The sequence below is a fragment of the Leopardus geoffroyi genome, chromosome A3, assembly GCF_018350155.1.
Source record: "Leopardus geoffroyi isolate Oge1 chromosome A3, O.geoffroyi_Oge1_pat1.0, whole genome shotgun sequence".
Taxonomy (NCBI): domain Eukaryota; kingdom Metazoa; phylum Chordata; class Mammalia; order Carnivora; family Felidae; genus Leopardus; species Leopardus geoffroyi.
This window is the reverse complement of record NC_059336.1, coordinates 117,599,207-117,613,745: the sequence shown is the minus strand read 5'-3', so window position 1 is coordinate 117,613,745 and position 14,539 is coordinate 117,599,207. Positions and strand designations below refer to the sequence as shown.

Below are 14,539 nucleotides of genomic sequence, written 5' to 3'. Positions count from 1 at the left end.
TCAGGCTGGTGAGGTGGGATCCATCAGGGCACAGCTTCTTCTCTGGGTATTGTTGGAGGTCATCTCTGCTCAGCCAGGCCCATTCGTGCCTAACATCATTGTCTAAGATGGACAGGAGGAACCAGAAAGTGGCCAAAGTGGTCCGCTGCACTGAGATAAGGTGTCGAACGAGAAGGTGAGCTGGTCCCGGGTTCGAAGGCAGGTGCTGGCCTTAACTGGCTTCAGGGCATCTTTCACCACAGGAAAGTGTTTGTTCTTCCCAGGACAAGTCGTTACAGGTCTGTCAACAATTTCCATTTCCATTCAACAAATATCTTTTGTGTGAGACTCAAAGGGGTACAAAGGAGCTCTTGCTTTAGAGGAGTTTGCTGCCAATTTGGGTGCTGAGAGAGAAACCCAAAATGTTCGGGAGCCTCACAGGAGGATGAGAGCACAGCTGGTGGGAGGGGCCTGGAACCAAGCCGTATAGTGAGCTTTCTGCCAGGTGCCATGCTGAGCACTTCACATAGAGAATTTCATTTTATCGTCCCCTCCTTTTATAGATTGGGAAACAGGCTCAGAAGACATGAGGTAACTTGCCCAGGGACACAGAGCTGGAAAAAGGCCAAACAGAGATGAAGGTCAGGTATCTCTGAGTCCAAAGTACATTCTCTTATGCATTTTGCTTGGCTGCCATGTGGGACAGATGGGTTTGAAATGAATCTGGAGGGTGGGAACGCGCTTGTCAGATGGAGCCTTGTCAGGAGGAAAGTGCAGCCTGAGGAAAGGTGCGGAGGCAGTGTGGTACCAGAAATGTGCTCAAAGGGCATCTTTGAGGATAGGGCCAGAGGGAAGGTTTAGGTATGCAGGGCCTGGGCCTGGGGCTGGTGCCCCTTCCAGAAGCCACAGGAACCACTGGTGGAGGGAAGAGGCCTGATGACAAAGAAAGGAAATGAGGACAGAGGAGGGAAGAAGCAAACCAAGACTGGAGGAAGGAGAACATTCTGGAGATGTGAGCTGGAGGCAGGAGGAAAGGGGAGGAGCTGCCCCTTCATGTGGGCAGTGGAGTTTCTTAGAGACGAGCCGCCCAGAGAAGCTTGTCCTGGCCTGAAGGTGCAGCCGGCAGACCTCAGGGAGGAGCCTGCAGCCCCCACCACCTCGGGGAGGAGAGAGACAGGCCAGGAGTGGGGCCGAGGAGAAGAGGAAGAAGGGCCCGTGGATGGTCAAGGTGAGAAACGACTTTCTGTTGGGTTGGTCGGAGGGACGAAGAAGGGACAGGGTCTGGTGAGAGAACCACACCATCAGTACTCAGAGGGTTCCCTCAGACCCAGTCCTGCCCATGATGTGTTGTGTCTGTGAGTCTGTGCTTCTCGGTCACAGCAGAAGTGACTCTGGGGAACAGGTTCCTACAGGATGATACCTGCTTTTGCTTGTCCTGTGTGGCACTGGATCTGCAGTGCTGGAGAACCACTGGGCCAGCACCCTTGACCCAGATGGGAGCAGCCATGCCCACACCACCCCATCTCCGGAATCCCCATCCCACACAGTCAGACCCGCCAGGCCAAGCCCTTATCTGTCCGCTCCTGGCTGACCTCCATGCCTTAGCTCACACTCCTCCGGTTAGCACACTCAGCTTCTTGCACACCTTTCTCTGCCTACTCCAAGCAGCTTTCCCTTGTGGGTCTGCTGCCTGCTCTTTTCCTGATGGCTTAGTGTGCATCTATGTAGTCCTTCCTCTCACTTAGAGTCTCTAGATTTTATTTGTTGTATATGTTCATCTTATGTCCCCACAGAGATGACAAGGTCTCTGAGGACAGGGATCACATCTTACATTTTCCCGTCTCTCGCATGACACCTGAAATTGGTTCACAGAAGGAATTTCCCTCCCCCCCCCCGCCCCCGCACACAGGCCCTGTGGCTCCAGGACTGTAGCCCCCAAACCGACCCAGAAGACATGGCCGAGCATGGGAGGGGAGTTGGGCGCAGAGAGGCTGAAGCATGCCTCCACCTTGATGGTTCTCTGGAACAATTCTAAGCTGTGGGGACCGTGGTGCTGATCCAACCTCCTTACTCCACTGTCGGGCAAATGGTAGTCCCTGGGTGGGGCACAGGTGCCCAGAGTCCCTCAGAAACACCACTATGACCAACAATGACCCCCTTTTGCTACAACTCAGTTTTCCAGGCCTCAGACCCCACCGTCTGTAGCATTCCCCATTTTGGAAACGTCTCTCTCCCAGACCCAAACCTACTTCTCTGGCCAGTCTTTCCTTATCTCCTTTGCAGGTGTTTTTCCTCTCTATCTAGCCCTCAGAGTGCCTCAGGATGCAGTCACCTGGTTTTTTTCTCCCTCTCCTCCCCCCTTCCTTGGCAGACGAAGCCACCGGCCACGGGAAGGACCACTTCTGATTCCTGCAGAGCTCTGGCTCCCCGTTCTCTTCTGAGTTTCCCAACCACCTAATTTCCTGCCTCTTGGGTGCCTCTTGCGCGTGTGTCCTAAAGGCACCTCACGCTCAGTACATCCAGACCTGAATTTGTGACTTCCCTCAGCACTCTTCCCCAAACCCTGTCCCTGCCCAGTGATCCCTGCTCAGCACATCATCTGCCGTCCAGGCCCGGGGAAGGGCCCAGGCTGGAAACCCGGCACCGCCTCTCCTCCCTTCTTACACAGTTTTACCCTGAGCACCTCTTTACCCACATCTCTGCACCTCCCACCACTGCCAGCCTGCGTCAAGTCCCCTCCACCTCCCGCTCAGAGGGACTGGGCTCCCAGCTCCCTCCCTTTTCTCCCTGCCATCCATTCTCCAAAGAGCATCAGTCACCTTTTTAAAACAGTAGGCAGATCCTGTCACACACCTCCCCTCCTCCCAATCCCTTAAAACACTTTATTGGCTTCTGATTTCTCTTAGGACAAAGGCCCAGATGCTACCAAGGCCTACCTCTCCCACCTACATCTGCCTTCGCTCTGCATTGTGGCCACCTGGCCTTTCCCTTCCTGGATCTCCCCCGAGATCCTGCCAAGCACACAGCCTTGAAACGAGCCTGGGAGAGGGCATCTGGTCACCTGTCTCCATACTGTCATTTCACATTCATTTGTGAAACTAATGCCCCCTGCCTGCCTAGAATATAAGCTTCTTGAGGTCAGGGGCCTCACCTGGCACGGAGATGTAGCTCAGGAAATATGTGCTGACCCTTGGGCCTTACTCGGGGATAACACTCCTGGGTTCTGGTCACCATGCTATGCAGGGCGGATGCGTGTTGTTCCTGTGACAGGCAAGGTGTGAGCCGCAGGACCCAGCATCCAGGGCAGCGGAGGCAGAGTGAAGGCATGGAGCACAAGGCTCCAGGGAGGTTCTGGTCACAGGGGAAGAAGATGATGGCCTAGGGACTTGGCCTTGAATTGAGGGAAAAAAAAAAATATTTCCTACCAGTATGAGAAAGGAAGAGGGAAAGTCTGCGTGGAGCCCTTATTACAAGGTGGGTGGCCCTTAGTTCTCTCTAAATCGTGTCACACATTGGACTCAGTCACATCGTCCTTCAAGACACCCGCCTACTGGGGCGCCTGGGTGGCGCAGTCGGTTAAGCGTCCGACTTCAGCCAGGTCACGATCTCGCGGGCCGTGAGTTCGAGCCCCGCGTCAGGCTCTGGGCTGATGGCTCAGAGCCTGGAGCCTGTTTCCGATTCTGTGTCTCCCTCTCTCTCTCTGCCCCTCCCCCGTTCATGCTCTGTCTCTCTCTGTCCTAAAAATAAATAAACGTTGAAAAAAAAAAATTAAAAAAAAAAAAAAAAAGACACCCGCCTACTAGGACAATTACAGGGAGCCTTGGGGCCTTTCAGCGGGTGGGGACTTACTGGCAGAAGAGGCTGAGAGGGGCTACAGGAGAGAGGCTCAGCATGGCCAGGGCAGGGAGGGGAAAGGTCTCCAGGTGCTGTTGGTGCAGAGGCCCTTGGGCTGGCCGGGTTCCTAGGCGGCACACTGCGTGGGGTCTGGTACCTGGGAGATTTGCGGGGCCGGTCTGGCGCTTTTGTGACACCCGATTTTAAACTCTTCAAATGGGACAGGGAAAAATGTTCAGATCACTCAAGCTGGGCTGCGGCATGGAACCACAAGAGATAAAGATAAGGCCCAGGTTCGACACCTGGAGGAAGCTCAGTTCGTGTTCATGTTCGCTGAAGTTCACCCAAGTTAGCAGGTGAAAACCCAGGGAGAACGCTTTGCTGAGCGAGCGAGCAGGGACACATGACATCAGGGGAAAGCACCTTCATTTTCTCTCCTGAGCCCCAGCAAACATTTCTCTGGATCCGTTTTTCCCTGCAGGGAAACTCAGGCAAGCACCGGTCACCGTTCTGGCCATTGTCTTGTGATAAATACCTCGCCGGTGGGATCTCACAACTCCAAGCTCCTTTTCCTCCAAAGTGTCTCCCTCACGGAGTCAGGCAGGGGAAGTTGCAGGTGCAGAGGAAAACAAGCTAGTTCTCCCGCGTCCATCCCCTGCGTGCCTAGGACGGCGAGCCTGCTCCTGGGTGGAGGTCAGAGCGGGGAAGGGCTGAGGGCAGGGAAGGGCCTGCCTGAAGGTCCGGCTGACTGCAGAGCCAGGTCCCCTTGTGGGGAGTCTGTGGTCACTTTAGAGCGTCTCTTGTCACTGAGGCTCTTTTATATTTGGTTTCCTGACATTGGGCCAGGTCTCCTGGCCGGTCACGCAGGATCTCTGTGGCTCCACCAGTCCTCACCTCATCCCTTCGTGGTCCTCTTCCGTGGGATCCAAAGCCTGCGCGATATTGTGAATTATAAGAAACACAGATTTAGTCTTCATCTCCGTTCCTGGCACAGGGCTCCTAAACCCCTTGGAATTCCCTAAGTGTGGTGAGGGATTAAGGGTTATCTTTTGTTATGTTAACGAGGTGAGTTTTGGAGAGCCCCTAGGTCCCCTTAGGCTGGGGGCTGGTTGCCATGGGAAACCGATCACGTGATCAGAGGGTTGGCACTTTCACTTCCCGCCGGCCGCCCCACCTCTCGGGAGAGGAGAAGGGCTGGAAACTGAGTTCAGTTACCAACGACCAATGATTTAATCAATCGTGTCTGTATCCTGAAGCCTCCGTAAAAATGCAAAAGGATGGGGGTCTGGAGAGCTTCCAGGTTGGTGAGAACATGGCAATTTGGGGAAAGTGGTGTGCCCAGAGAGGGCATGGAAGTTCCGCACCCTCTTCCCTCTGGCGGTTCCTCTGCTTGGTGTGGGAACGCCCCTGCCCCACACCGGGTGTCAGAAGTGTGCGATAGGCAGAATCAAGGAGACACTGGGAGAAGTGAGGTTTTCCAACATCCTGGAAACACGCCTCTCCCAGGCACCCCGCTCACACTGAGGCTTTTCAGGGGTTACATACCACTTCTTGTGCTCCTCAAATCCAGGAGACACCTGTCAAATTCTTTGAGGCCCCCTACCCCCGGGCTGGACAGTGGGGGTGGTGCACAACCCAGAGATGACTGCCCTTCCGGGAAAGCCTGGCGATGTGACCGTCAATCTCCGGAGGGCCTGGAGGTGGGGCACGGGCTGATTGATTTCAGACTCTTTCTCAAACGGCAGAGGTGGTCCCCAAGTTAGGAAGTGGCATGTTTGGCACCTGCTCAGTTATTCTTGGCTATTGGGGGCTCTGCCCAAATGTCAAGACATACGGAAGAGTCCCAGGTATCCTCCTATTCCACGAACGTCATAACAGGCAGGGATGTATTAAAAAAGTTGAGGCAGGAGGTAAGGAAAGTTAGAGTCCGGAGCAAGAGGCACAAGCTCTTTCTCTCTCTCTACTCCTCCTCCCACTCGCTCTCACACTCTCTCTTTCTCTCCAAATAAATACATAAACTTAAAACAAGATCAATAAATGGGGCACCTGGGTGGCTCAATCGGTTGAGCATGCGACTCCGGCTCAGGTCATGATCTCTAGGTGAGTTCCAGCGGCCCCCCCCCCCCCCCCCTCACGCCCTCACCACCACCCGCCCCTCGGGCTCTGTGCTAACAGCTCAGAGTCTGGAGCCTGCTTCAGATTCTGTGTCTCCCTCTCTCTCTGCCCCTTCCCTGTTTATGTGCTTTCTTTCTCTCTCTCTCTCTCACTTTCTCTCTCTCAAAAATAAACATATAAATAAATAAATAAATAAATAAATAAATAAATAAATAAATAAAAGATTGAGAGAAATGTGTGGGTTATAGTCTCATCACAGATCATCAGGAACATGGTGGGATGAACCACTGGCCTTTGTGGGCCTTCGATGGTCCCCGAGCCTCATTCTTCACCAGTGTGGGTGACGGCATTCCAGAGTGGAGTGCCTCAGCCTCCGCCATGGAGATGCCCCTGAGATCCAGATGACCAGGGCGAGGCTGAGCCAGGGGCTTCACAGGGACCTGTCCTGGGATGTGGACAGTGTGTTAGCTGTAGATGTTCCTCAGGCAAAATGGAATGGCCACGCATGTTTCCGGAAAATCCAGAACTGCTGGCCACTGGCGTGCTTTGGAGCATCAGACCTGTCTCAGGTAGGGAAAGTCCTTCAGGCGCAAAATATTCACTCTTTTAGAGGAGATATAGTCTGTTAATTGACTAGTAAGAAAGAAACACTCTCAGGGCGCCTGGATGGCTCAGTCAGCTAAGCGTCCAACTTCAGCTCAGGTCATGATCTCACAGTCCATGAGTTCGAGCCCCGTGTCTGGCTCTGTGCCGACAGCTCAGAGCCTGGAGCCTGCTTTGGATTCTGTGTCTCCCTCTCTCTCTGCCCTTCCCCTGCTCATGCTCTGTCTCTCTCTCTCTCTCTCTATAATAAACATAAAAAAATTTTTTTTAATCAATAAAAATAAAATAAAATTTTTAAAAAGATAAATAAAACTGTAATAAAGATAATGACCCCTTGGACCACCAAGCCTCATGTAGTACTGATATAACTTGGTATGACTTTTAAAATATCCTTATAGGCCTTTTCCTCTATATTTAATACATATCCGCACTCACATACATGTGCGTATATGGTTTCCCATAGGAAACCCATATCGTATTTTGTTGGTTATTTTTGTTTGTTTATTCTTTTTAGAAGAAAGATCTCTCACTGTACATACCTTTGGGCTCCTCACTTTCTTCACTCAACATTATACCTTGAAAAGCTCGGTTGGTAGGTGTGGGTCACCCCATCCTTTCCATTACTCTGTCGTATTCGGTAGTGTGGCCGTACCATACCTTTTTCAGCCGTGCCCTTACTGATGGACGATTTTAAATTTCCAGTACTTTCACAAGGGACACATTGTTGAGAAGACCGGAATGCTGCAGGATCTACCTGGCAGGTGTCAGTACTCAAGAGGGCCTAGGGACAATCGAGGCAGTGAGGACAGCTCGCATTAGCTGTCAGGATCCCTGGGTTTGACCACAGTCATGTCTCTGAGCAAACCCACCTCCTCCCTCCTTTCTGTTTCCCCTTGTCGAAAACAAAAGGGGTGAGAAGCCAGTAGTTCTCAACTCTGGTTGCTCAGCTGAATCACCTCCTCAATAAGACAAACAAAAGATAGACAACAATGAAAACAGTGCCTGGGCCCCACTCCTAGGTCTTCTGATTCCATCGGTCTGGGACAGGGCTCTTCGACCTGTTTATTTATTATTTCAGGAGGGGGGTGGGGTGCATTTGTCGGGGCGTGCCTGCGAGGGGGAAGGGCAGAGAGAGAGAAAGAATCCCGGGCAGGCTCTGAACTGTCAGCATGGGCCCGACTTGACCCACGAATCACTTGACCCACGAATCATGGGTTCATGACCTGAGCCGGAATCGAGAGTCAGAGGCTTCACCAACTGAGCCACCCACCCACACACACCCTCCCCCATCTGTCATTTTTTTTTAAAGAGCCCCGGGACATTCCGATAGGGAGCAATGGTTGAGAACCATTGTTCTCAACTGCAGTGTGCACACGAAACTGATCCAGGCTGTCTGGGCCAGCCTGCAATTCCACCTTTCTAACAAGCTCCCAGGTGGCTCCACTGTTGCTAGCCTGTGTTTTGAGTAGTAGCTCCTCACGTTCTCTTTCAATTCTTTAAAAAAAAAAAAAGTTTTTTTACATTTATTTATTTTTGAGAGACAGAGCACAAGTGGGGGAGGAGCAGAGAGAGGAGGAGACACAGAATCCAAGGCAGGCTCCAGGGTCTGAGCTGTCAGCACAGAGCCCAACACGGGGCTCAAACTCACGAACCATGAGATCACGACCTGAGCCGAAGTCAGACGCTTAATCGACTGAGCCACCCAGGCACCCCTTGTTGTCTTTCAATTCTAATGTCCCTTTTGACCCCCCTATTTCCATGCTAACCTTCAGCCAACTACTGCTCAACTGAGGTCGGTCTGAGAGGGTGCCTGGAAACTCAGGTGCAAAGCAGCCCGGTGCGCCAGCCTGGTGCGCAGGGCCGCTGGGGAGGTCTGGAGGCATCGTCCCAGCCCAGAGTGCCTTGAGCCCAGATGCCAGCAGGCAGAGGGCTGGCCGGGCCTCTGAGGTTCAGCCTCAGAGCAGGCACTCCTGTGTAATTTCGTAATTTCAGCAACAGTTGGCCCAGGGTGATTCCAACGGGAGGCTGCAGTTTCCACGTCTGCCTCCAGACCTTTTCCAGGTTTGAGCCAAGCCTTGAGGAATTTAGGGCAGGAAGCTGTCACCTGGGAACATGCCTGCCTCTAGGCAACTGAATTAGATCGGAGGAAGGGCATTTCCTCTAACAAGACAGGGTAGATAAGCTCAGTCTTTTTTCTTTTTTCCAGTGTCCCTGCTGTTTACAGTATTTACAGGCATCTTGATCGACAGGGGGGGTTAATTAGAATTAGGAGCACCTAATTGTTTTATCTGCCAAGTCACGCATTTTTAAAATTACGTTTTATGTTGTTTCTATTCCAAAGTCCTTTTACTTATTTTTTAATTTAATTTTTTATTATTTTTTATGAATATAATTTGTCAAAGTGGCTTATGTACGACACCCACTGCTCATCCCAACAAGTGCCCTCCTCAGTGTCCATCACCCATTTTCCCTCTCCCTCTCCATCCACTCTTAGTTTGTTCTCTGTATTTAATAGTCTCTTGTGGTTTGCCTCCCTCCCTCCCTCCGTGTTTGTATCTATTTTTTCCCATTTCCTTCCCCCTTTTAAAATATTCAGCTGTGTGTTTTAATTTAGACAGTGGGGCTATCGCCCAGTCTGCTTTTGTTTGCAAACCAGGTCTCTGATTTCAGGTTTAATCTATTTACAGAATAAGATGAGAGGACGCGGCTCTGAAAGGGACTCCTGAACCTTATTGAAAGGTCATTTCATGTCTCTAAAACCTCCTTTCGATTCATTTTTTCTCTGCTTAGAAGACCAAATTGCGACCCAATAATTTTTATGTTATTTAATTTTTTAAATAGACTTTATTTTGTAAAGCAGGTTTAGGTTCACAGCAAAACTGAGAGGAAAACAGTTTCCCTTCCCCCCTACCCCACCCTTACACAAGGCTCCCTTACCATCAACATCCCCCACCAGAGTGATACATCTGTTCCAGTCCAAGAGCCTGCACAGACACATCACGATCACCCCGAGTCCACAATTTTCATTAGGACTCACTCTTGGTGTACATTCTGGGGTTTTGACAGATGGGTAATAACATGTATCCACCATTATAGTAGCACTGCCCTAAAAACCCTCTGTGTTCTGCCTATTCATCCCTCCCTCCGCCCTCCCCCCTGGCAACCACTGATCTTTTTACTGTATCCATAGTTTTGCCTTTTCCAGAATGTCATGCAGTTGTAATCATACAGCTCACAGCCTTTTCAGATTGGCTTCTTTCACTTCGTGATGCACATTTGAGTTTCCTCTATGTCTTTTCCCGGCTCGCGAGCTTCTTTGTTTTTAGCGCTGTATGATATTCCAGTGTCTGGATGGACCACAATTTATATCTCCATCCACCTACTGAAGGACATCTTGATTGCTTCCAAGTTTTAGCAGTTATGAATAAAGCTGCTATAAACAACCATGTACAGGTTTTTGTGTGGACTTAAGTTTTCAACTCTTGTGGGTAAATATCAAGGGGTGTGATTGCAGGCATGTCTGGTAAGAATATGTTTAGTTTTGCAAGAAACTGTCTTCCAAGTGGCTGCGCCATTTTGCATTTCCACCGGCGACGTAGGAGACTTGTTGCTGTTCTACATCGTCACCAGCATTTGGTGTTGTCAGTGTCCTGGATCTTGGCCGTTCTGATACATGTGTAGTTTTAATTTTCGTTTCCTTAATAACATGAGGGTGAGCATCTTTTCATATGCTTATTTGCCATCCATGTATTTTCTTTGGTGAGGTATCTGCTCAGATCTTTTGCCCATTTTTTGATCAGGTTGTTCATTTTCCTCCTGCTGAGTTTTACGAGTTCTTTATATATTTTGGATAATGGTCCCATACCAAACATGTCTTTGGTAAATATTTTCTCCCTGACTCTGGCTTGTCTTCTCCTGCTCTTGATTTCAGATCTATTTTTACAGGGAAGGTCCCAGAAGTTGCCTTTAGTGAACTCCGACCTATTTTCTGGGCCCCCCTGAGGCTTGCTGGTTTCGTGTGCCTGTGGGATCCCTCAAGTTTGACCCTGGATCAGTCTATTCAGCTTTTCTCATTGATAATTTATCATTTGATCTCCGTACCAACATGTCAATTCGTTGGCAGAGATTTGGAAGTCCTGGATTATAAGGTCCCTGGCAGATTCTGAATTCTTCAGTAAAGAGGTGTCTCTCTTAATCAGGATTTGGGGACATTTCAGACAATAGCTCTTAGTTCTGCTGAGACCAGGGTTTAAACTCTATGGTTAAAGGCATTTGTGATTCTCAATTAGGATGAGATTTTTAAAGGAAACTAATGTTTTGGAGTGTCGGGGGGCTTGCTAAGAAATGGCAAGGGATCCAGGCAACAGGATGGAAGAGGTGGAGGGGATTGAGGTCAGAACCATGTGGAAGCGGAGGGGAGGCTATGTTAAAGAGTAGGAGGTGCTAGAAGGTGGGGGTTTAATGAGGGAGGCAGTTTTATCCCAGAAAGCTTTATACTTGGTCATCAAGTTCCTTCTTTAGACTTGAAAGAAAAAATTCTTTACAGAACCGGCATTTTAGTATTCTGTTTAGAAACATCAGGGTGCCAATCACAAAAGGGTGCTCATCGGGCCTGAGGAATTTTATTCTGCTTTTGTTCTAAGGCACCTCTCAAATGAGCAGTTCTACTTAAATTAAGTGTTCCTCCAAGTGTCCATTGCAGGACCAAATCATCTTTGGTGGAGTTCTGCCATTGGGAGAAGCATAGGGGTTATAGCAGGAATGGGGGCGCCTGTAAGAAGCAGTTTTTCCCAGAGAGGGACACGGGTTAGATAGAGAAAATTCTCGGCGACTGTCAGGTGAAAGTTACAGTCAGTAGAAACTGTTCATACCACCTGTGTCTTGGGCCCCTAACCTAATGGACCAGAGAGCTGGTAAGACATCATTTCTGGAGAGGGAGAACGCCCTCTCTGAGTCACAGCCAAGCTCTCAGGACAAATGGCCAGGATGCGAGGACACCCTCATCCGGTTTTATTGGTGACCTACAGCATAGTTTGTCCTCAGAGCCTGCTGGCCTGGGGAGAACAGTCAGGTCTCCAGTCTGTGAGGCCGGCTTCAACAGCCAGCTTATAGGAACGGTGCCCGTGTTCCACTCTGTGATTCTCCTCCTCCTGACGAAGCAACACTTAAGGACATAGGACAAAACAAAGGGACAGGCAGAAGCAAGTCACCAAGGACACAACCCTCAAAGGGAACATTAACCAAACATAAACACCCAGGATTTGACAAATGAATGAAACAATCAAGGAGCTCAATGGCAACAGAGAGGACTTGAGGTCCAGCGCAGACCTCAGGGTCCATGGGCGGTGAGGTTACAGAGGCCTCGGTGAGCACCACACCTGGCCAAGGGCCAAGGGCCCCAGCAACAAGCAGGTCAGCCTATATCTGAGCCGCAGCACCAAGATCACAGCCAAAATTCAAACAGGACCAGAGATAAAATTAGCCAAGGCTGTTTATTTATAAACTCACAGCCACAAGGGGACCATCTGTAATCACTTACATTTCAGCAGGGGTTCAAAGGTATCAGAAAGGAGAGTAAGTTTTAGAGAGGAAAAAAAAAAAAAGGAAATACTGACAGTCACTGACTGGCAAGCACACAGTTTACTAGTGTGTGTTAGTGGGGGGAGGGGGCGATTTTTGGAAACGGGAAGTTTTAATCGACCTTCAAGTACATTTGGCAGTCCTTGATTGGTTTGCTATCCATAATTTATAAGACTTGACGTTTGTTTGTTTGTTTGTTTGTTTGTTTGTTTGTTTGTTTTAGGAGGACTATTTTAAGAGATTTCTTAACTCTTAAGGTGCATAGGAGGATATCTGGGCCAAGCAGAGGCCAAGCAGGGCCCCCTACCTTTACAGCAATGTGTTGTTCTTGGTCCCAAGAGTGCAGTTCTTGAGAAAGTTTCCTACTGTGTCCAAAGCCATTATGTTAAGGACCATGCAGGTTACAAAGAGAATGAAGCGTGGGCGATACCCTCTCCAGCAAAAGAGACAGCTCCATCTGGCCAGTTTGGGGATACCAGACAAGAAGAAGTAAGTGGTGTAGCAGAGCTTCAGAGAGGGCAGGAGTGGTTCACCTACTATGAGGTAGGACTTGATTCTGTTCACTGGGGGCCCTGGAGGAGTGACTGGAGCAAGGCTGGACACTGTCATCCATGCAGCAATTGATGAGCACCTGCTGGTGTCAGGCCCTGTGCTAAATGCTGGGGACACAGCAGGGAACCATTTTGTTCTTACCATCTTAGAGCTCATGGTTGGACAGACAGGATAGACTTAGCACACTTGTAATTGCTTGTTCAGAGTATTGGAGGACAAGCACGGGAGGCCAGGGGAGCATGAGACAGGGTCTTACATTGGCTGGGTTTGAGAAAGTGTTTTGGGAAGAAATATTTACACTGAGCCTGGAAGGAGAGTCAGTGAGGTCAAGAAATGGGAAGGAGGTTGGCCTGGCCTGAGTTCCAAGCAGAGAGAACAGCCTGTGTTAAGGCTCTGAGGTGGCAGAAAGAATAACATGTTCAGGGAAGTGAAAGGAGCCCAGTGGGCATGGGGTCAGGGAAGAAGGGGGGAGTGGGGCATGAGGCTAGAGAGGAGAAGGAAATCAGGGCCTTCTAAACCATACCAAGATGGTTGGACTTTGTCCAAAGGGCTGTGGGATGCTATTGAGGGTTTATGCAAGGGTGTGACAATGGGCTCACACTTTGAAAAGATCATCAGGCTTCTGGGGGGGGTGGGTGGCAAATAAAGAGTAGACTTAGGAACAGCTCTTGTAGCCACTCTGGGGAGCAGAGATGGTGGCCTGGGTCCAGGTTGGGGCAGTGAAGATGGAGAATGGTAAATGGGTTCACGAGGTGATTTGGGATATAAAATTAATGGGACTCAGCAATTGATGATCTGTTGAGGCTAAGGAGAAAGAGTTTTCACGGATTGTTCTTGGGTCTGTCTACAACCACTATAGCCCTTTCCTTTAGGGGTGCAGATGGGTGAAGGAGGATCATACATTCAGTTCTCAACTCTTTGAGTTTGAGGTGCCTATGAAGCATCAAAGTGGAGATGTTGAGTCATTGAACGAGTTTACAGGGTTTGAAGGTTAGAACAGAGGGCTGGCTGGAAATTGAAGTGTAGGAATCGGTGCATCGATTTTAAATGAAGCCATGGGGGTGCGGGTATGTGAGATCACCTTGAGAGACAGAGACAGGGGGGTCCATGCCAGAGATCTGAGGAGCTCCAGCAGCAGAGGAGGGGCTGGGGATGGAGACTGAGAAGGTATAGCTGGGAAGAAGAAACCTGGAAACTAGACACATGGAGACCAAGGGCAGTTATCTGAGAATAGGGGTAGAGGTCAGCTGTCAAATGTCACTAAGATGTCAAGTAAGATGAAATCTGAGGACCTCACTATCCATTGGATTGAACAAATTGTTGACTATAGAACATTTCTGATAAAGTGGTGGGAGCAGACGCCACACCTACTGAAGTGGGGGTGGAGATGAGTGCCAGGTATTTTGAAAGGTCACTTCAGGGCTGGGGTGGGTGGAGGATCGGGGTGGCCAGGCTCTGGGGATTGGTGCCAGAAGAGATGTTAAATTTCAAAAGTTTGGAGCCTCATTCTGGTTCACAAAACATGGATCTCAATGTCAACAGAGGGGAAGAATTGGAAACTTGGCTCGAGGTGGCTCCCAGAAGCAAAGAAGAAATGAGTGGGAGTAGAAGGAGACATCCGGGATTCCCACAGAGACCATGCCAAGATCCCAGCTGCCCTCTGAAAAGCCTGAGATCAAGGCCCATTTCCCTGCATGTTCCTGGTCACACATGCACCTAGAAGGCCTCCCAAGGTTGATGGAGGAACAAAATGAAAGAAACAAAAATAAAGAAGTATCTCAGGTTAAGAGAACTGGCTTTTGGAGCAGAAAAAAACAGTATTAAAAATTTCTACTTGGCTTCACCACCTGCTCTCTGTGTGATCTGGGACAAGTTT

At 49.8% G+C, this 14,539-nt stretch overlaps 1 protein-coding gene across 4 annotated transcripts in view; it reads left to right on the top strand.

Annotated features, from left to right (window-relative positions):
• The first annotated feature begins 699 nt into the window (after window positions 1-699).
• The window catches only part of PLB1 (phospholipase B1), a 143,224-nt gene continuing 129,384 nt past the window's right edge, over window positions 700-14,539 (top strand). For 2 of the 4 annotated variants that reach the window (XM_045447300.1, XM_045447298.1), the window contains exon 1: window positions 705-1,207. The gene's annotated coding sequence lies outside the window, so the exon portion shown is untranslated. Of the gene's footprint in view, window positions 1,208-14,539 lie in introns of all 4 variants that reach the window. The other 2 variants (XM_045447304.1, XR_006703702.1) reach the window with 2 other exon arrangements.